Source organism: Anabrus simplex, chromosome 7, assembly GCF_040414725.1.
Source record: "Anabrus simplex isolate iqAnaSimp1 chromosome 7, ASM4041472v1, whole genome shotgun sequence".
NCBI classification, from domain to species: domain Eukaryota; kingdom Metazoa; phylum Arthropoda; class Insecta; order Orthoptera; family Tettigoniidae; genus Anabrus; species Anabrus simplex.
This window is the reverse complement of record NC_090271.1, coordinates 102,823,145-102,847,216: the sequence shown is the minus strand read 5'-3', so window position 1 is coordinate 102,847,216 and position 24,072 is coordinate 102,823,145.

Here is a 24,072-nt window from a genome sequence, read left to right as displayed (position 1 = left end):
CGATTTGGCACCCGTAGGTGACCTGCGTGTTGTTATGAGGTTGACATGATGATGAAGACGACACATACACCCAGTCTCCGTGCCAGCGAAATTAAACAATTATAGTTAAAATTCCCGACCCTGTCGGGAATCGAACCTGAGACCCCTGTGACCAAAGACCAGCACGCTAACCATTTAGCCATGGAGCCGGACTTAAGCGTATTTTATTGTACTTATCTAAATGTCCCAAGGATACTCGAGTGTGCTATACTCGGTATCCTCCTTACTTTTCATTCACTGTGACTACTAATTCAAAAATTTAAACCTTATTAACTGTTTCAGATTTTAAGGTTTATTCTCTCCTGATCGCAGTGTAGTTTGGGATTAATTCCCATTTCAATTAGGCGACCGTGCCCCAAATGATCTTTTTTAGAGGTAGGTCCTTAGAGCTAGTCAGTCCTTTCCTAACTGGTATTTTTAACTTCATTAATACTACGATTCCGATATTCCGCATTTATGTCGAAATGACTATTTGTTGGAAAGTTCGTAACGTTAAGATAATGGTGAGATAATGCATTGCTACTCCACAAGACCAATATAAGGACACTTTCTTCCGAGAGCTGACTTCCTTCATAGGGATTGTGGTTCACTACATTAGTTTTGCTGCACCCCGATTTAGTTTCACGTAGTATGCTACCTTACCAAGAGAAGACGCAACCAAATTAATTGAAATATTCCACCTGTTCCAATTTATTATTCCCAAATTAGGTTTCTGTACTTCTGGCATCACTTTAGTCTATGTAGAGCTAATTTTCGTACCGTACTCGCTGTGCCAATTTCGAGATTCCAAAATATTGCACCGAAGTCTTTCACCACAATTAGCTTTTAAGCTGTTCTTAAAAACAATAAAACTAATGAAATCATTGGGCGATTGTATCAGTTTCATACCATGTCTTCATATAACATGCTATAAAATACATGCATACCGTTAATGATGCAGGTTACCGTGCGAGTTGGCCCTGCAGTTGTTACTACCAACGTGAAACACTACCATCTTCTCCTTTCCCTGCCTTCCCTCAACATCTACCTTAACCTAATTCCTGGATAACACTCTACCCTGGTTCCCATTCCTGCACAAACTTTCTCCACATGTCTAACAATGGAATCCCCCATGATCAGAGCCTCAACCCTATCCACCTTATTTGATCCCCTCCCCTCCTGGTCAGTCCTGTCTTTTCTGACAGCTGCACAAGCTTCTCCACATTGTACTGTAAACGCTGTCGTCCTGACTGCGAACAGTCCAGATTGCGAACAAGTGGGTACCTGAAGGGGATGATGTGGCTTCTAAAGGCTAATGCATTGTCGATGCAACCACTCACTTCTTTCATTGGCATAATAATAATACCGGGCCTTAATTAAGGTACAGGCCCAGCATTTTCCTAGCGTGGAAATGAGAAACCACGGAAAACCATCTTCACGGCTGCCGACAGTGGGATCGCTGAAGATGGTTTTCCGTGGTTTCCCATTTTCACACCAGGCAAATGCTGGGTCTGTATTCTCTAATTAGTGAAGTATTGACATTCATTTTCAAGTATAACTGTGCGTGTGTTTTGGTTGAGTCATCCTAGGTTAAATTAGTCCAACAAAACAGTCAGTAACTTATTTGTAACAATTCTAAAGTTCTTTCGACGGTACCGATATTTTACGTCTTTATTTTATTTTCACAGACGTTTTAAGTCATGAATCCATTATTAAGTGTTGATATTACGGCTTGTACCAGTACACAAATGAACAGAAGTGTGGAGATATTTCGCGTGGCACTAAATCCCACAATAATTATTTATTCATTGCAATGTTAACGGTAACGTTTGCTCGTTAATAAACCCTCCAACGTCCATGTCCAATTCAGGTACGCACTGCAAAGTGTTTTTTAAATGTTCATGCAGCCCTCATGGAGTATTTACAGTGTGTCGATCATTATGAAAAGCTGAACCCCTCTTCCTCTCTCATGAATGTGTAATGGTTTAAACACGTGAACGTTCAATTTGTATAGCCTATAATAACCACCAATATTAAAAAATATCCCTTTTCCAAACCAATTTGATGGCAATGTAATGCATATAAAATTATATGCTTTAGTTCATATTTTATGACCTGCTATTCTTCGAAAAGAACTGTATTTAACTGGGCCTTGAAGTGGAAGTATTTCATCTGGGAGTAATTGATAAGAAATGTTAGAACACTTTTACCCCGTTGGTGCGGCAAGCATGCGAAAGTCGATTTTTAGATTTTGTGTCCATATGTTGGGTCATCAGCCCGAAGGCTGTTTGGATCGTCAAATATCACGACCAACAACTTACAGCGTAACCCAAAAATCGGATGACGGCGTCAAAATTGGACCTGCTAGGAACGATGAGCAGTGAGGTAGTTTGCCATTGCTTTCTTCACTGGGCCATAAAATTCAACTGCAGCACACGACCTACCCTACCAGTAAGTACCCTTCCTAACTTGCGGATGAGCCAGTCGACCCCCAAATTTGATTACTCAGCACCACCAATAGCATGAATAGACAGACTTGAGCGGAAGCAACCATTTATTATGACATGTGCTATACCAAGCAAATTTTAATAACTTACAAATTACAGTGCATATCCAAGTAAGCAATAGACGGTTTACCAGTTTTCCTGGAGATATTTAGACATTTTCGAGATTTTAAGGAAAATTCGTCCACGTTCGACATTTTCTCACTGTATATTTTATCAATTAATTGTTACTATTAGCGTCTTATTTACAGTACTCACCGAACCATGTTAAACGACACCTCAATGTCCTCCGCGTTCGCCTTTCCGAACTACGAATATACTACGAATATTACTTTTGTCGCCAGGCGATCCGGAAATTTTGCACTCCAAATTGACTACCATCATGTGGTGGCGTGTGACGTCGTGTGCTCAAGGTTGCTGTCTCATAACACACACCTTGCATTCTTTGCTAGACTAGTACAAAGAGAGGCAGACCTCAAGCATTCTTCTTCTTTTCCTAGCGATTTTTCCCACACATGTGGAAAAAATATCACAATCGAAGTGCACTCGACCCAGTTGCAAAGGGTTATAGTTGCTCTGCGTTGGAAGCAGCCAGTACTAGTCAACAGGAAAGGAGTTTTCGTTCTTCAAGACAACAGCAGACCACATACGGCGAAAGCGACCAAGGAGGTAATCAACATAGTTGGTTGGGAAGATTTACCTCATCCTCCTTACCCTCCAGACATCGCTCCAAATCTATCACCTGTTTTTGGCTGTGGATAGCCATTTGCAGGAGCAACAGTTCCGCAGCCAAGATATTGTCACTCTCCTCTTCATATTCACACAACACACTACACTACCAACCAGAAAAGAAACAGGAAATAGTGATTACATCCTTCCATATAGGGTTGGCGGCAGGAAGGGCATCCAGCCGTAAAACAGGGCCAAATCCACACACGTGTGTGTTTGTGTGACGCATTTCGCACCAGCGACCCCACATGTGTGGGGAAAAGTGGCAGGGAAAAAAGTGCACAAAATAACTGGTACTAGACAGGGCTGCTGACCACCATAACACACGACGACTGCTCCTTAGCTCGACTCCGGAGAAAGTTCGCCACTCACACTGAACCCCGTACTCCGAAAGAGTACTGTCATCCCAGTCCAGCTATTCATCAGACAGTCCGGCAACATTTCTCGTTCGCGGTGAAGTTGTATTATATCTTGGGTGATGAAGTAATAGAATCTTCATGATTTGGCTATGGAGGGATGGCTCTCGTTTCCCGCTCCAGAAGGTCCACGTTTAAACCAGACAGAAGTACAATGCAAGTAGAGGCCGGCTGGGACGTCGCCGGTCTGACTCACTAATTCCTTCCAGGAAACACCGAAGGGGGATACGGTGGGGCTGACGGTCATTTGAACACATAACTATATGTTTCAGAAATTTTATTCTATACAGTTTTCGATAAACCTAATATAAACGGAGATATTTGAAATGAAAGGCTTTGGCCCTCTTAATAGGCCACTCCACTGTACGTATAGTAATCAAATAACATAAAGTCTTATACAAAACCCTGCTGCTTACCCAATGCGGTAAAAGCGTGCTTGGCTCACTGGGAAGGACGTGGGTTCGATTTCCCGCCAGGAAGTCTAAAAATATAAGTAACGAGATTTTCACTTCTGGAGCTACACATAGCCCTGCTGTTCACTCAGCCTACACCAAAACTCAGTATCAGGTGAATTTACGGGGGCAAAGGCAGCCACGCATAGAAATAACACTGAATCCCACATAGTGCCGAGGTTGCGAATAGTCGAAGCCTTCAAATTTCACTCCTCCAAGGACCTTAAAGGCCTGTACGAAGATGACTTCTATCCCTGAACTTATGCGCTGATTTCCAAGAAACTACTAACAGCAATGTTATTGTTGTTACGTCTCACTAACTGCTACTGACGGTTTTCAGAGACGCGGAGGTATCGGAAAGGTGTTCTGCAGCAGTTTTTACGTACGAATAAACAAACTAGAGGCTGACGTATTTGAGCACCTTCAAATACCACCAGATTGAGCCAGGATCGAACCTGCCAATTTGGGGTCAAAAGTCTGGGACACTCAGCCCGGATTTTCAAGAAATTATTTTATATCATTGACCCACGATGTAACGAACACACAAACAAATAATCAAATGAATAAGATTGCGTACATGCAAACAAACAAGCAAACAAACAAACAAGTTGAACTAAAGCGATTCTCTAGTTTTATATTCAGTATCTAATCCAAGGTTCATACGAAGTAAGAGGCAAGATTTTGAGGTGCACAGATAAAAATGAATTTCACATTCATTTTCATAACACTGCGCACTTGGACGCATGACAAGACAACGGACCTTCTCAAAGCACCGACGAGGATACGCAACAATGAATGAATGAATGAATTAATTAATTGTTGAAACAGAAATGCATTGATCCTACATATCGCACTCTATCGTTAGAGCTTCCTATACATAGACCACACTCTTCCATGACTGGCACTGCTGACTACCGTTTCATACGAGTTCTACAACTACATAGTCTGAATAGAATTGGTTTTGGACCCATCCGACTGTGTTTGATGAACACTATCTCCCTAACAGTGGAACAATCGCATGCTCGTTCCCTTTAATGCTCAATGCGGTGCTCAATAACTGTCTATTATAAAACACAGAACGCCATTTTCCAGTATCGATCAGATTCAAATTAGAATTTTGCTGCCTTTATCCTATCAATCCCGGGAAAGCCTTAAAGGTGACGTATCTAGTCCAGATCACGGCATTAAGGTCCAGATGCCGAGGAGAAAAAGTGAAGTTTAAAGAATATTCTTTCCGAAGCCTATCAAAGCAGAAACAAAACTAGTTCTTCTAGAAATGGTTGAATTTTTAGAATGACAGCTGTGTATACATACATTATTAATTTCAAAAGAGGTGAAAATGAATAGCAGACAAGGCTGATTCTATTCCGAATTTCGGAAAATAAAATGGAACGAGGCTATATTGTGGCCATTGTTGCACATTTTGACGTACAGTACGTACCGCTTGACAGGTATCATCAAAATAAATTATTCAGGCAGTATTGGTTTGGAATGCTATTGTTGACATCTTAATTTTTAAGGGAGGCGCGCAGCTGTGAGCTTGCATTCGAGAGATAGTGGATTCGAATCCCACAGTCGGCAGCCCTGAAGATGGTGTTCGGTGGTCTCCCATTTTCAAACTAGACAATTTCTGGGGCTGTACCTTAAGGACAAGGCCGCTTCCTTCCTACTCCTAGTCCTTTAATATTCCATCGTCGACATGACCTATATGTGTCGGTGTGACGTAAAACAACTTGTAAAAAAAATTCTAAATACATTTTTACTAATTAAATTTATATGTTAAATGGGTCTGTGATATAAGAAGTAACATACATAGGCTATGGTAAGAAGAAAAGGAAAGTTAAAACTATGTTTGTACACGTCCATGAATTAGAATTATTATTATTTGCTTCACTACTGGACCGGTATTTATGCTCGCCTTAGGCTTCCGTAGCGCAGCCTTAACACTGAGACGCTCCCGATATGTTTTGATGCTCGGAATTGCTTATTTTAGACTTAACTTTGAAGCAATTTATTATCCGTATCTCACGACGTTTTGAAAAATAAAATGATATTTTACACTTCTTCGCACCATAATTTTCTTAAATATTCTCCATTCAGAACCTCCGTGGCTCAGGTGGCAACGCGCCGGCCTCTCATCGCTCGATTCCGTGGTTCAAATCTCGGTCACTCCATGTGAGATTTGTGCTTGGCAAAGTGTAGGTGGGACATGTTTTTCTCCAGGTACTCCGATTTTCCCTGTCATCTTCCATTCCAGCAACACTCGACAACATAATGTAATTTCATCTATCGATCATTAATCAACGCCCATAGGAGTGCGACAGTTTTCGGCAGCCGGCACAATTCTTCTCCTCGCCGCTAAATGGGGGCTTCATTCATTCCATTGCTGGCCTAGTCGAATGATTAGGAACAGGTTGTGAATTTTCACTTTCATTCTCCATTCGATTTGTTAGCGTGCATTAGAAGAACTTGTGAGAAAAATCAATGGTCGCCTCACACCATATGCTACCACACGTAAGTCCAGAGCTATTCTAATTGTCATTCGGGTGACCTGGTGATTTTAGTATATTAAGATGGTGGGCTATTGCATAACCCAATGATGTCATACCGTTGTGAAACAATTTTGTTTTTGGGTTAGTACACTGGTCCTTCCTGTTTGCTGTAGATATTGAAATACGTCGTCACACATTTTCTCTATAAATAATTTCGATTTTAAAACGCCCATGTTTTCGTAGAAGTCACCAACCTGAGTACAGTTTCGAAACCATACTAAGTGGCCCTCCAGCCCCGTACATTCCAATTTTATGTGCCCCGCATATACTAAAGGTAAACGGGATGCCTAATTGAAGGTTTGCAAAGAGCGCTGTTGTTGTTGTTGTTGTTGTTGTTGTTTGTCGTTTAGTAGCTTCCGAATATCCGTGACCACATGGATCAAAGTGCGCCATTTCTTTCTGCCGTGTGCTATTTTCCGAAGACTTTCTAAATTGAGAGCCGTGGATTCCTTGATGCCATCAGTCCACCTCATCCGTTGCCGCCCTCTTCTCCTGTTATCATCAGTCTTCCCCAGCATTAAGATATTTTCTTGTGAATTATGGTTTTTCATAATCTGAACGAAGTGCTTTAGTTTTTGTCTGAGTATTTGACCTTCCATTGAACAGCCTGGATTGATTTCCTGTAAAATGGACTTATTAGATCTCTTCTCAGTCCAAGGAACTCAAAGGAGTATCTCCAACACCATGGTTCAAATGCGTCTATTCTTTGACGTTCAGCCTTTCTTACTGCCCAGATCTCGCTTCCGTACATTGCCACTCGGAAGACCATAGCCTTCACTATATGAACCTTCGTCCTTAAATTTACGTATCTATTCTTGAAAATGTTGTCAAGGTTGGCCATTGTCTTCCTCCCAAGGAGCAAGCGTCTTTTAATTTCTTGCTGCAATCGCCGTCATCAGTTACTTTAGAGCCTAAATAGATGAAAATACGAACAACCTTAATTGTTTCACCAATTATATGCCAGGAGGTGATAGGTTTAGTTGCCATGATCTTTGTTTTCTTGACATTCAACTTTAGTCCAGCTTTTGCACTATCTTCTTTCACCTTTATTAAGAGATACTTTAGTTCTTCTTCATTTTCTGCCATCAGTGTGGTGTCATCAGCATATCTAAGTTTATTTAAATTTCTCCCACCAGTTTTAGCTCCAGTTTCTGTTTCATCTAATTTGGCATTCCTCATCACATACTCTGCATACAAGTTGGGTAAATAAGTTGACAATATGCAGCCTTGATGTACATATTTTTCAATCTTGACCCATTCGGTTAATCCATATAGGGTCCTCATCGCAGCTTCCTGATCAGAATAGAGATTCCTCATAAGGCAAATATGATGATCTGTTTTTCCCATAGCCTTGAGTACTTGTTACAATTTATTATGATCAACACAGTCAAAGGCTTTAGCATAGTCAATAAAGCATAGGTATAGGACTTTCAGGAATTATCCAGCGAATATTAGCAATTTGATCTCTGGTTCCTCTGCCTTTACGGAAACCGACTTGTTCTTAAGGTGGTTCTCAACCTACATACTGCCGAAGCCTATTTTGCAGGATCTTGAGCATAACTTTGCTAGCATGCGATATAAGTGCGGTTGTTCGGTAGTATGAACATTCTTTAGCACTGCCCTTCTTTGGAATTGGGATGAACACTGAGTTATTCCAATCTTTTGGCCACTGCTGGGTTTTCTATATTTGTTGACATATTGAATGTAACACTTTCACAGCATCCTCTCCTAGGATTTTGAACAGTTCTGCTGGGATTCCATCATAACCACTTGCCTTATTGATTGCAATACTTTCTAGGGCCTACCTGACCTCACTTTCTAGGATATCTGGTTCTGGTTCTGACAACACAGTAACTTCATCATCAGGATTATTCAGACATTTCCTGTACAAATCTTCTACATATTCCATCTACCTTTCTTTAATCTCCTCTGCTTCTGTAAGATATTTTCCATTTTTATATTTTATCATTGCAGTTCTTGCCTGGAATCTTTCTCTGATGTATCAATTTCTCATGTAATGAGCCCCCGTCTTACCCAGTCTGTTATTTTCCTCAACTTCCTTCCACTGTTCATTCACAAAGGCATTCGGATCTCTTCTAGCTGAAACTCTGCATTCAGACACCTTCGATCTCTCCCCTTTGATTTTTGCATTCCTTCTTTCTTCTGCTATTTGCAGTGCTTCACCCGATAATCATTTGTACTACTTCTTGCTCTTTCTCTTGGGAAATGCTTTTATGCTCTCTCCTTAACAATACAGCACACTTATGACCACAGGTCCTCTGGGACTCTATCTCTTAAATATAAACCATTAAATGTTTCTAACCTCTACTGCATATTCAATAGGTATGCTATTTAGGTCATATCAGCTTGATGGTTTGGCTTTGTCTATTTTTTATATAAGACGGAATTTCGAAATTAATAGCTCGTGATCAGATCTACAATGAACCCAGGACTTGTTTCGGATGACTGCACAGTACTCCTCCACCTCTGACTACAAAATGTGTGGTCAATGTGATTCCGACATTAACCATCTGGCGAGGTCCAAATAAATGAGCATCGTTGAGCCAAATTGAAACAGTGTGTTGGTAATAACCAGTGAGTTTTCTTGACAGATTTCTAGGAGTCTCTGATCAGCTTCATTTGTTGTGCCAAGGCCAAATTTCACCGTTACTCTATCTACAGTTTAATTTCCTACTTTGGCATTCCAGTCCGCTTGACTGCGTTCTACCTCTCCAAGTATATACGCATAGCATTGTAATCGCGGAATTCATCAATTTTTCGGAAATTATTAGGTTGTGGACCTGACATGTGTAAGTAATATGTGTTCGCCTTTTAGTGTTCTATCACCTCCACACGGTCGGCAGCGGATCCTGCTTCACGACATTTGTCCAATTTTTTTTCGAAAACGAAAGCGTATTGACTTAAACCCTTATACACGAGTTATTGTTGAGTGCCCCCAACAGGTATATTGAAGCTCGTTCAAATCGTTTGGATGCAGGGTCTGGCCTCTCCTTGTAAGAATTCCAGTAATAACGGGATTGGTGAGTAAAGTGAATAGCCATGAAAGCTATAAATATATAAATAATAAACTCAGTCCGATCGTTGGCTGAATGGCCAGCATTACTGGCCTTCGGTTCAGAGGGTCCCAGGCTCGATTCCCGGTCGGGTCGGAGATTTTAATCGCTTCTGATTAGTTCTTCTGGATCGGGGACAGGGTGTATGTGTCCGTCCTAACACTCTCTCCTCATCGTATTCAGACAACATACAACACTACGAACCACCGCAGAAACACGCAATAGTGATTACATCCCTCCATAAAGGGTTGGCGTCAGGAAGGGCATCCGGTTGTAAACCAGGGCAAAATCCACATGTGTGACGCAGTTCGCACACATTATCACACAGGTGTGGGAAAAAGCGGTAGCAAAATAAGACACAAGTAATAACCAGGGTGAGTTAAACTAAACACGTGAAAGTGGGTATTTTTTCACGGTCAAGGTATTCATTCGCTGGTAAATGTAATCATATCTTCCTAGTGTATTCGTCTTGTGTATTATGTCGGCCCCGTGGTGTAGTGGTAGAGTGCCTCTCTCTTATCCGGAGACCCGGATTCGATTCTCGGCCAGGTCAGGGATTTTCACCTGTATCTGAGACCTGGTTCAAAGTACACTCAACCTACGTGGTTAAAATTGAGGATATATCTGGTAACAAGAATAACAGCCGAAAGGATTCATCGTGTGGAACACAACGCCTCGTAATCTGCAAGTCTTCGGGCTGAGCAGCGGTCGCTTGGTAGGCCATGGCCTTTCGAGGCTTTGCATCAAGCGGTTTGGTTTTATTATGTGTTTCATAGATTGCTGAAGATATCAATCTTAAAACCATGAGATCTTCCGTAATGCTGCCGATCTCCTTACCGTCGTATAACTACGAGGCACGTTTTGTAAGTACATAGGTAAATACCAATATTTCTTGTCAAATAAACACAACATTGTTTTAAAAATATTTTCTTTCCTTTCGATTCTTGAACTACTTCTCCACATAGTAACCACCATAATCCAAGGCAGTTTTTATCGTATGGGCATCAATTTCTTTTTATGCCTTCGTCATACAACGGCGCCGCCTGTGCTGAATGCCGCCAAAAGCAGTAAGTGAAAAATCAGTTTACCATCTCCACTCACGAACGTTTGCTTCAACCGGCCACACCAAATCATCTCCACTCCGCGGGATGTTATGCACATGTTGACAACCTCCATTAAACATTCAATCCTATTTCCTTACCATTCCATCCGTCATTGTACTTTTACCATACACCTCAGACACTTAGCGATGAATGTCAGGTGGTTTAGCGTTTCGTTGATTCAAAGAACGAATCACGGACCGTATCTCTCAGTCGACAGGTTGATCTTTTCTCTGCAACATTTAAAAACCTACTACAGTTTGGCCACACAGTATAAATAGCTTCAGCGTCGCACGTGGCGTCTCAACAGATGATTGTGCACGCTTAACTTGGCAACTGCAGCGCTGACCCGAAAATGCACGGAAACGGTACTAACTAAAAACTTACCATCGAACGTTCTTCTTTGTGATCTTTTATTTGATCTTGTGCCTTCACCGCTCTTCTTTAACATATTTGGACGTCCGTGGGCAATTACGCCTATGTGGATCAGTGGTAGAGTGTCGGCTTCCGGATCCCAAGGTAGCGGGTTCAAACCCGACAGAGGTATTCGGATTTTTGAAGGGCGGAAGAAAGTCCATTCGACACACCATGTCGTACGATGTCGACATAGAAAAGATATCTGGTGACACATTTGCTGTGTACCCGACAAAATTAATTAAATCTCAGCCATAGACAACAAGAGAGTTTCCGTTTACTCGGTCTGCCATCTAGTGGGCCTAGAGTAAAACGGAACGTCGAAATTGACGGGCAGACAGCCAGATGGCATCAAATTGAAATGTCTGCACACGGTAGCTGAGGCCATACTATTATTATCATTATTACGTCGCCACGTCGGACAGTGAGACGCTACATCCTTTCGGCTGTCAATGTCAATTCGTCACTTCTTCATACTATACACTAGAACGTCATTCGATCATTTTTATCTCCTCCCTGATTGCATTGTCCATTCTTCCACTAAGTATGCATCACTAGCTTTGGAAGGCGCCATCTTAGTTCATGTTTGATATTCATTATCTCAATGCTTGTGGTATCTCTGCCAAGTCAATGGTGTTAATTCGGTGGACCTGTTTTATTATTTTAAGAATTCTTCTAATGCAGCACTAGAGATACATTTCTAGACATTTTAATTGTCGTCTGTGTAACTACTAGTCTCGTATCCATTAATTGTTGATCTCCATGACAGGTCGACTTACGCTTTTATCTAGACACAGGGTCCATGGTTGTAGATAAAGCCATGATAAGCTTAGTGAAGAATCATTTAGTAGTACTATGAGCGACACAAATCTAGGAATTCTGGTGATAAGTACGCATGTGGTGAGAAATAGCATTCCTCATAGTTCATCTTCTGGCCAGGAGCCAGATGTTAAGACAACTATGTAAAACAAAGTTGAAAGCCCTCCAGATTACTTAACCGTATAGGAATGCAGTGAAGTGTGCGAAATTTTTCTAAGAAAACCGAATATCAGTTCATACCAGTTGATACTGTTACTACTCTTATGATTTACCAACATAATTAGACTAAATGAGAGAAGTGTCTAATATCAGAGTTGTTACCTGATCATGGTATCTCCTTGTTGGTGGTGGAATAAACAGGTATTGTTTGTAGTGTAAGCTCTTTGTAGGTTCTTTGCCCGAAGCACAACGCCCTTAATGCAGGCTGTATGTACGGCACAGTGTTTGCTATTATTCCGGTCAGTATTATCCTCTAGCTGTTAGCTGATTGCCTTTGTAATGGATTATTAGGGGGGAATCGCTATTAATAACAATGCTCTATTCAGTCCGGCCCGCAGTTCAGACCGCATATGTTGGATCCCAGCGACAGAAGGAACAGCCCACAAACTTAACGTCCATAATGGATGATCTACAGCACCAGTCACCTCTACCCATCAGCAACGTAGCCCAAAAACATTTTATATTGCAGTACAGTCACACACAACCAAGGTTCCTCTTGGACCACTGGTAGAGTATCAGCCTCCACATTCCAAGGTCTCGGGTTCAAGCCCAGTAGCGAAAAACGGATTTTGAAGGATGGAAGAAAGTCAATTCTGCACTCCATGTCATACGATGTAAGGGTATAAAAGATTTGTGGTGTTTGCGATGCAAAATCAAATACATCTCAGCCATAGAGCACCTAAATGAGATTCTTTCTCTCCCTTTCGGTGGAGTAAAAATGGACTTTAAAATTGACATACAGGCAGCTTAAATGGAGCAAATAAAAATTAATGCATCAGGTAGAAATTGTCACTCCAAATTATTATTATTATTATTATTATTATTATTATTATTATTATTATTATTATTATTATTATTATTATTATTATTATTATTATTTTCTGAATCTGTTTACCCTCCGGAATTGGTATATACCCCGGACTCAGCGAAGGGTCCCACCTCTACCGCCTTAAAGGCGTGAGACTTTGGGTCGGGGTATACAACTGGGGAGGAGGATCAGTACCTTGTCCAGGCGGCCTCACATGCCATGCTGAACAGGGCCTCGTGCGGTAATGGGAAGTGTGGAAGGGATAGACAAGGAAGACGGAAGGAAGCGGCCGTGAACTTAAGTCAGGTACCATCCCGGCATTTGCCTGTAGGAGAAGTGTGAAACCATGGAAAACCAGTTCCAGGATGGCTAAGGTGGGATTTGACCCCCCACCCCCACCCTCTTCCTTCTGCTCAGATGACCTCCCGAGACTGAGTGGACCTCGTTACAGCCCTCGTACCACTTTTCAAATGTTCGTGGCAGAGTCTAGAATCGAACCCGGACCTTTGGGGGTGGCAGCTAATCATGCTAACCACTACACCACAGATGCGGATATTATTATTATTATTATTATTATTATTATTATTATTATTATTATTATTATTATTATTATTATTATTATTATTATTATTATTATTATTTCGTTTTGCTTTTCATAGTCTGGTGCAGGCCGTTTGAAAGGATGGACGACGGCTGCGGTGTACACGAAGCGGAATGATTCTGTGGTGGAGGATAGTGTTGTGTGTGATTCGTGACTTGGGTTCTAATTGCTTTTGTGTTCTTTGGAAGAAACATGCCGAGAAAATTTTGTAGTGACAGATACAAGAGAGATCCCTATCTAATTATTTATGTCTGATTGTTATGTAGTGGATGGATTAGAGCAATCTTCCAATCATCCGGGAGCTATTCATTTTGCCAAACGTTCTGAATTATTTGTGCAATTTCCTTGAATGAATTTGGGCTTAAGTTTTTCAAAAGTTCAGTTACAATTCCGTCCTCCTCAGATGCTTTGTTGTTTTTAAGATTCTTGATGTCTGATTAAATTTCTTCTTGTGTTGGTGGTGACGAGTTTGATAGTGTAATTTCTGGCTATATTCTCTGGAATCCCTCTGTAGGTTCTCGACAATTTAAACGCTGTGAAAAATGCGTGGCTAGTTCCTAGTAATTTTATTTGTTACAGGGAGTTTACCATCTTGTTTCCAAAAGCAAAGTTTCTGTAGAGAAAACCCTTTAATTTGGTTCGCGAATGTTTGTAAAATTCGTGAGAGTTTCAATTTTTGTAAACCTCTTCAATTGACTTCAGTTGATCGTAAACGTATTTCCGTTAATTTTGTCTTAGAATATTAGATTCTTGGCTTCGAACTTCGAAAAATTTCTTCTGTGTTTCTTCTGATTTGTTGCAATTGTAGTTTTGAAATGCCTTTTTTCCTTTCTTCTAGTGCGCTCTCACATTATTGGATCTATCAAGGGTGTTTTGGTTTCTTTTGAAGGGTGATGAGATCTTTCGTCGTTTTGATTATCTTAATTTGAAATTTCTCCCAGTTCTCAGCAGGTTGCTCCTCCCATTCATATGTTATATTGGATTATTTGATTTTGTGTTGATCAAATTTTGGGATCACCAGCGTTTTACTTTTGGATTTTCTTTCGGGTGTGAATTTAATATTGATTCTGGTTAAATAATGATCCGAATCGATGTTAGCACCTCTGCGCACTTGCACATCGTGAATTTCCTTTTTAGGTAATCGTACAATATTGTCACATGATCAATCTAAAATTCTCCTATATGGTGGATGGGTGATCGCCATGTCTTTTGCTTTTTTGTGATTTTTCTGGAGTGGAGTTGACACAATTTTTAAGTTGTTTTGTTGGCATAACCCAATGATACGCGTGCCATTCTTATTGGTGAAACTGTATGCTGGATAGGCTCCCACTGTCTTCTTGCATTCGTTTTCTCCTGCCAATTTGTGGATTGAAATCACCCAGTAGAATTTTCACATCATCTTTTGGGATTTTGGCCATCTGTTTTCAAGCTATTCCCAAAATCTTTCCTGTTTTCCTGTCTCTTTTTTACTTTTATCTATTGTTGGTGCATGGACATCGATGAAGGTGTAGCTTTTGTTGGTTTCTTTGACTCTTAAGGTCATTAGTCTGTTGTTGATGTGTTTCACCTCTTTTACGGATTCTAAAACTTTTTGTCTACAGTGAAGGCCATGCCAAAGAGTGCTGCTCCTTTGTCAGTTTTCTTGTTTGTTCCACTTCGGAAGATTGTGGTATTATTATAATCTATCGTTTCTGAATAGGTGAAACGTGTTTCTTGTATGGCCAGGATTTGGATTTTCTGCTTCGTGAGTTCTGTTGTGACATTCTATAGTTTTCCTATTGAATCAGTGTCTAAATATTTAAAGTGCCAATGTAAGTGTGTGTTTTCCGTGGAAGTTTACCAGAGCACACCGACTTGCTCTCTCGTAGACGTCCAAGCTACCCGGAATCCGAATGTTTGGTTACCACTTTAGCGCGGGTGGATCGTCCACCGTGGGTAATATTGCCTTTATTTAAACGAGTCATGATTGCTTCTAATCAATTTTCTAGCTTTCGCTAGTGGTTTAGTACCTGGGATTGTTAGTTCCTGGAGCAAGTTTATAACCGCAGCTCTAGTGAACAGACGCTGACCAGTTTGCCGCTTGCTACAAGTCAGACGGAAAGTGGTTCTGAATCGGTTCTACCGCCCTCTCTGCCACTGGGATATACACTCTTCTGTCGTTGAGACCGTTGACCATTTTTTTCCTTACCTCAGGTGATCCGCGAGTGATCATTTGGCTAAAACTTATTCGCTCGTGTTGTGTATATTTACAGGAATTTCCCCTATCAGCCATTGGGACGCGCCATGTCGGGGTTGAGATGCCCCAACCCTAGAGTCTCACGCAGGGTTGTTCTTAGTTCATACTCACTTCGGAGCTAAATCCCCACGCAGGCCAACCAGGTAATAGTGTAATATGCTGTCCAGTGCTGTCCAGTATAAAAGCCTCGTACTGCCCGTCCTAAATATAGCTAACAATGTTGGAAGGCTGTGTGACTTAGACAACGCTGAGATAGTAAGTAGAGTCCATATCTTCTTCGTGGTTTCCATGGGAGTAATTACGAAAGAAACAAAATGTGTTTCTTGGCAAAGATTTTAGTCAAGATGTTTTAATTAATATTATTATTATTATTATTATTATTATTATTATTATTATTATTATTATTATTATTATTATTATTATTATTATTATTATTATTATTATTATTATTATTATTATATTGGGCGATTGTCCTCTAAGGATCTCGCAGAACCAATGATTGGTATAGGTCTTCTGGTTCTTCGAATCTTTGCAAAACTTCCTCAGTCTCTCGCTATGAGCCTGTAGTATTTTTTGTGTCCATGAATTTTTGAGTTTCAAATTTTCTGCCGTCATTTCGTTGAGCGTGAACTTGTGTGAGTTATTTTTCTGTCCATATGTTGTCCGTGTAGTAGCCTGCGGATCATTATTGGCTGCTGTGAAATTATTTTGGGTGTCTACCCACGGCATACTTGGGTTTTTCCAGTTCCATTGTTCGAGGAAGATTTGTTGGTCAGTCGCGAGTCTTCCTTTATATTCCGTAGAATTACATACGTCTCTTCTGTGAGACTCAAGTAAATCGTTCTGTATTCCGAGCTTTTGCGCATCAGGATACCATCTTCGACCTTTGGTCCGACTATTTTCATCAGTATCATCTGCTCCATTCTCTCGATATCTTTCATGTTGGTGGTTAATGATGATGTCTCAGTCGCGTTGAATGCATCTGAGAGAACGGCTGTGTGATATTGACGAAGTCTGGCTTTGTTGGAAAGTGACCTTTATCCGCCAAATATCTACACATCTTGCAGGGTTAAGGTTCCCCTCGCCAGCAGGATTATTATTATTATTATTATTGAATTAACAGATTCTGACCAATGTGGCCGTAGTAAAGTTTCCTACTAACGCAATTCTTGTAAGGAAAGGTCGCAATGTGTCTGAAAGGATTTGTGAAAATGTACCTATTTAAAAAGATAAGGAATCCACTTACCGTACGTCCATTTATTTTTCAAAGTTGCCTTTTTATATTTATTCACTTATGGGCAACTCTGGATCATGTCATTGCTTTTTTTACAATCCTTCGTATCTGTCTGTTTGCGAATGAATATCTACGACCAAACTTTGTATTTGTTGCCTATCCATATAGCAACAGCTCTGAAGATACATGTAATGCGAAAATCAATCATCAGATGATGAAGAAGGAGTTATTTGAAATTTTCTCATTTCATATCCATGGGCTGTTCTAAGACCGTCCATTCATTTCAAACTATCTTGACCATATTTTGTCTTACTCTTGATCTGATGTGGAAGTGAATGTTCTCTGTAGGGCTTATGTTCTGTTATCAACGTACAGTCCGGATTATTAGGTGCTAATAGGTTAGAATGCAAACTTACTTTAGCCAGTAACAAGCATACCCTACACTGTGCAACGGTTATGCTATGAGATTTGCATAGAAATTAGGGGTACAGCATATAGAACTCCCTGAATTTATGCTACTCTTCCTACATTATGGTACAACGGGCTGCATGACACTTCCTACAATCCAAATTAATTTGCATTCTAACCTATTACCACCTACAAATCCGAGGTATAGTTATCAGTGTCTGGCTTCCTCGTAGCTGTGCGCTAAGTCAGCGGTTGGTATGGTAACGCTGCAGCCTGCCTGTTACTGCTCACAAGCAGCCAATGTAGTCATGTGACGCCATGCTTTTCGTCGTTCGTGTAAACGTGATATTGTTCGCTGGGTAGCGGGCGAAACAGGTATGAAACTGCGATTTTCCTCGTAGTATATAACCCAAAATGTTTTTATACTTGCTCGAATCTTCTAATTTTCTTCAATATAAGGATTCAGTATTACACAATATCCAAATTTGGTGTTAATTATTTGATGGTTAATTTTAACTTTTAAATTTAACTTAAATTATGTCACATTCAATAGCAATTTAGTTCGATATTTATTTAAATTATATTACTATTTTATTTTAGATGTAAACTGAATGTGACTAAGAGTAAGAGAGTGCCTATAGCCCTAACTCCACCACTGTACAAGATACTAATAAATAAATAAATAAATAAATAAATAAATAAATAAATAAATAAATAAATAAATAAATAAATAAATAAATAAATAAATAAATAAATAAATAAATAAATAAATAAATAAATAAATAAATAAATAAATAAATAAATAAATAAATAAATAAATAAATAAATAAATAAATAAATAAATAAATAAATAAATAAATAAATAAATAAATAAATAAATAAATAAATAAATAAATAAATAAATAAATAAATAAATAAATAAATAAATAAATAAATAAATAAATAAATAAATAAATAAATAAATAAATAAATAAATAAATAAATAAATAAATAAATAAATAAATAAATAAATAAATAAATAAATAAATAAATAAATAAATAAATAAATAAATAAATAAATAAATAAATAAATAAATAAATAAATAAATAAATAAATAAATAAATAAATAAATAAATAAATAAATAAATAAATAAATAAATAAATAAATAAATAAATAAATAAATAAATAAATAAATAAATAAATAAATAAATAAATAAATAAATAAATAAATAAATAAATAAATAAATAAATAAATAAATAAATAAATAAATAAATAAATAAATAAATAAATAAATAAATAAATAAATAAATAAATAAATAAATAAATAAATAAATAAATAAATAAATAAATAAATAAATAAATAAATAAATAAATAAATAAATAAATAAATAAATAAATAAATAAATAAATAAATAAATAAATAAATAAATAAATAAATAAATAAATAAATAAATAAATAAATAAATAAATAAATAAATAAATAAATAAATAAATAAATAAATAAATAAATAAATAAATAAAAATAATTAAATAAATAAATACAACTCAGTAATAAGATTCTAGGTACTCTACGCCTCTGAGTGCATCTTGATGAATCGAAAGGTCCCACTAAGGAAACTAGAACTTAAGGAGAGGAAGAACTTGAGAAGGATACTAGGACCCATACGCGAGGAGGATGGCGCCTACAGGATCAGGCAAAACAAAGAGCTCTACGAACATCAGGAAGACATAGTTACGCGTATGAGGAAAAGGCGACTGACCTTCTACTGGAACATGACCCACCTGAAACCTCGCATGCTTGCAGGCTCGCCAACAAAGTCCTCACAGTGACAAGTATGGGAAAGGCTTACAAGACCAAGTGGATCACTTCAGAAAATCAGACCTAGAGGAACTGCATATTTCATTAGAGACCTCAGAGAACCGATCTCAGTACCGACAGGCCATACTACAGGGAGTCCTCCCACTGTCCCTCAGAAGCAAAAAGAGTACAGGGATCACCAGATCAAAGGGGACGGGTGGAAGGAAGCAGGCACACAGCCAGAAAATGAAAGCGTACTGGGCCAATCAAAAGCCGAAGACCATAGCTAAGACGAGCCACGTGGTCCCTATTACGCCAAAACGAACCGAAGAAGAACAATTTTTATAAGGTTCTTCAATGAGTCTGCTGTTTCCCCCTGCTGCAACATATGCATGGAATATTTTAAATGTATATCAGTTTTATATGATTTTTGTAAAATAACCTCGTGTCATTATCCCGAGGTGGTGCAGCTATTTTCGGGCACACCCCCAATGGTGGCGAGCTGCATGTTCCATTTCAACCACATACCATTCTTAAATTTCTCCCAGAGCCGGGAATCGACGCCGGGCCTCCAAGGACGGCATCTAATAACACTAACCGATAGGCAACGGTATGATTTTTGTGAAAGTACTGTATGCCCTCTCCTTGCAGAAACGAGTAACATAGCTAGTATTGAACAAGACGGAACGTTTTCATCTGTAATCAGGGTTTGTCAGTAATTACACATGTTTATGAGTCTTGATCAAAACACCCTGTAAGCAACAATGAGCACACTGGATATATGATTAATTTATGTAGTTGGATTTCAGCAATCTGAGTCTTCAATCTTCCTGACAACGTTGTGAGGAGCAGTAAAGACAAAACATTCAACAGAAAGTGTGATGCAGTTGATGATGTTATTGAATACTGCACCATTGAACTGATTATGAAGGTTCATTGGTAGTATTAGGACTTTTGAGGTCGATATCAATATAGTCAAGAAAAAATCCCACGGCGCAAGAGCCCCAAATGAGCATGGCCTACCAAGCGACCGCTGCTCAGCCCGAGGGCCTGCAGATTATGAGGTGTCTTGTGGTCAGTGTGAGGAATCCTCTTGGCTGTTAATCTAGGCTTTCTAGACCAGCAGTTAAGGAAAACTTACTCCCGAAAGTGTTTAAAGAAGTTTTGCTTTTGAAAGTATATCTTTAAAGCTTGTGCTAGTGAATCTGCATGACGTAGACTTTTTTCATAAATATGATAAATATGTGTTTAATGGAGCGAAAACGAATCGATAACAAGACGGCATTTGGTTGCAACATTGGAAGAGACAGAGCTATCACACCGCTGTTGAAGCTTGTAATTATCGCAGTTAGCGGGTAAATTTACCGTATTTACTCGCAACATTTTTTGAGGAAGGGTCAACTTATATACAGCAGTTGTGTGTATTATATTCAATGGCGTATTATGTTTACGCGCAAAGCCGAACAAATTCAAATTACGTGCTATGTAGGCCTACACTGTCTGCTGCAAATTATTATTTTGGAACTTTTTTTGCTAGTTGCTTTACGTCGCACCGACACAGATAGGTTTTATGGCGACGATGGAACAGGAAAGGGCCAGGAGTGGGAAGTAAGCGGCCGTGGTCTTAATTAAGGTACAGCCCCAGCATTTGCCTGATGTGAAAATGGGAAACCACGGAAAACCATTTTCAGGGCTGCCGACAGTGGGAATTCGAACCTACTATCTCCCGAATACTGGATACTGGCCGCACTAAAGCGACTACAGCTATAGAGCTCGGTATTTTGGGACTATGAATGTAAGAAAATTGGAACAGGTTTTGGTCAGTATCTAGACATCTCAAGAGCGATTATGGGAGCTAAGATCAAATAATACTTCATTGTATAGTCGTCGAAAAAAATGGGCGCCTGGAATTGTTTGTTCCTCGCATTTAATATTTTATCAGCATTAACCAACATAAGAATATTTCGTGAGTATTATTATTTATTCCATTCTTAATCTTCTAAGTAGATGTAAACTTTGCAAATCTACAATAATTTACGTATACAAAACTTTTATTTCCAGGCAGAGATTGTTAGTAAACTGCTTAAGGGGACTTGGGACACATTTTTTTCGGTAAATGGATGAAATTGTCGGAATTTGAATTCTGGCATAAATAAATTATATTAACCTTGCTCTACATAATAAAATGGTTTTGTACCGCTGTGACTATTTTTGACGTAGTTACGCCCGTTTTTAAGTGGCTCTGCACGGTCATTTGATTCTCCAGCACGCCCCCTTTTCTCTGTACGCTCGGCTATCCGTGTCCCTTCTGTTACCATTAATTCCCTCTTTTCAGTAGCATTGAGATGACACAATTTTTGAATATTGGAATATATACTGCCATCTGTTGGCTATGTTATGAACTACTTCAACCTATAATTTAATCAACATAAAACTTTATATTTTAGAACATGTTTATAATTATATCCATTCTAATGACATGTTTGACTTGAAAAATTCTATGTGTTTATAGAAGTAGTATTTTAATATGTTTGAGAGTTGTAACCAAATGCATATATTTAATAAGTTAGTGGACAGCCTGACATCAGCCTATACACTTCCTTGTTTACTATTGGGTTTGTTTTGGTCAGTTTTGTGAATTGCAAGCAAGGTTGCAGGAAATTGTTAGTGAATATTATATCAAATCATGAGGAAGTAGATCCATCCAATGTAGGTAAACAAGTGCTTGACATTGCTGCATCATTTGACGGAACATGGCACAAGCGTGGCCATACATCTCTCTATGGCAATGGCATAGTGACTGACATTCTGAGTGGATTAGTTATAGATTACCATGTGTTATCTAAATTTTGTCACATGTGTGTTGTAACTGCTCATGAACTGGGTGAAGATTCTCCAGAACATAATGTATGGCTGGAAGGTCATAAAGCATGTGGGGAAATGCTCCAGAATTATGAGGGATCATCTGTAGCAGTGAAAGTATTTGCAGCTGATAATTTATGGATAAGATCAGTGGAAGAATGTGGCATGCGCTACACAACTGTGCTTTTTGATGGGGATGCCAAAACATTTCTCCACCTGTCAAATGATGCAGTATATTGACCAGATGTACAATTGAAAAAAGAAGAGTGCATTAACCATGTTGCAAAAAGGATGGGGACTGATTTGAGGAATTTGGTGAAAGAGTGGAAAGTAAAAGGAACTACACTTGGTGGAAGGGGGCCTGGAAGTTTGAAAGAAGCAACTATTGTGAAGCTCACAAATTATTATAGGCAGGCAATATGTCCAAATATTCCCTCAGTAGATAATATGAAATCTGCAATATATGCCTCACTATACCATTACTCCTCCAGAGATGAAGATCCTAAGCATAAGAAATGCCTCTTAGGACCTGAATCATGGTGCTTCTACAACAAGAGTATCGCAACAGGACAAACCCCTCAAAACCCACAAAAAATGTCAGTTTAATTCACAACTGCAATGCTGCTGAAAATTGTGCCTGTATACCAAAGGCTGGCATCAACAGAACTTCTGTCTAGATGTTGTAGAGGGGCTACTCAAAATTCCAATGAAAGTCTTCATGCATGTATATGGAAAAAGTGCCCAAAAGAGACCTATGTGTCCTCAAAAAGACTTGGAATACCTGTTTGTAATGCAGTTTCAGAATACAACATGTGATGCAGTGCAACACAAGAAATAAAAATCGCTGTAAGGAATTATAAACTTTCACCAGTATCCACCAAACTTGCCACACAGAGATGAAAGAAGAAAATTTGACAGTCAGCGGTCAATCACCCAACATAAGAAAACAGCCAGGAAAAGACTGAAAATCCTCAAGGTGCACAGGGAGGAAGCCAAGAAGAAGAAGGAGGGTAGGAGGTATAATGCTAGTGAATTTTAAGAGATTTGGAAAGGCCATTATGAAAATTTGTAATGGTTTTAGAACTAAAATTCATTTAACTCAAAACACCATTTTTTGTAACCTGCAGTGTTCCATGCGGGTCAAATCTAAACCTATATTTACCAAAGTTGGTGTGTAGCTTCTATGTGACCTAACAAAGAAATTGTAGGATGGATTTTGCATTCTTTTTCAATATACTCATTTTATGAGGAAAAATGTACAGAAAATTAGTGGAAAATTACATAAAATAAAATTAAAAATTTGAAACAGGAGTTAATTGATCAACATAGGGTGAATCAAAAATTCCATCCTAGAGTTTTTTTTATGTTATAAGGAAGAATCATTTCACAAGTTTTCAAACTCTCAGGTAAAAATCCATCCCGCAGGGAACTTTTTGAAAGTTGCCTGTTTTGCGAGTGTCATAAACACAAAGTACACCATATCTCATAAACTAATAAGGATATTCAGCTGAAATTAAGATATATTATTTCCATAGTAGTCCTACATATTCCATAAAAATTTCATTGTGATTGCTCAAAAATTGTGGAAAATAAGAAAATGTGTCCCAAGTTTCCTTAAAATACTGCATTTATCGATAAGATTCTGTATAAACGGAAACCAGAGCTTTGCTATTTGGAAGAAACAATGCGAATCTACTTAGTATGTTCTTGCACAAAGTGTCGAAAAATAAAATTATGAGATTTTTCAACAATTTCATACACTATATTCAAGTAAATATTTTTCTTACGGCCCTTCTGTAGTTCGTTTTAGTCTAAGATTGCTTCTATGCAAGTAATAAAATATTTT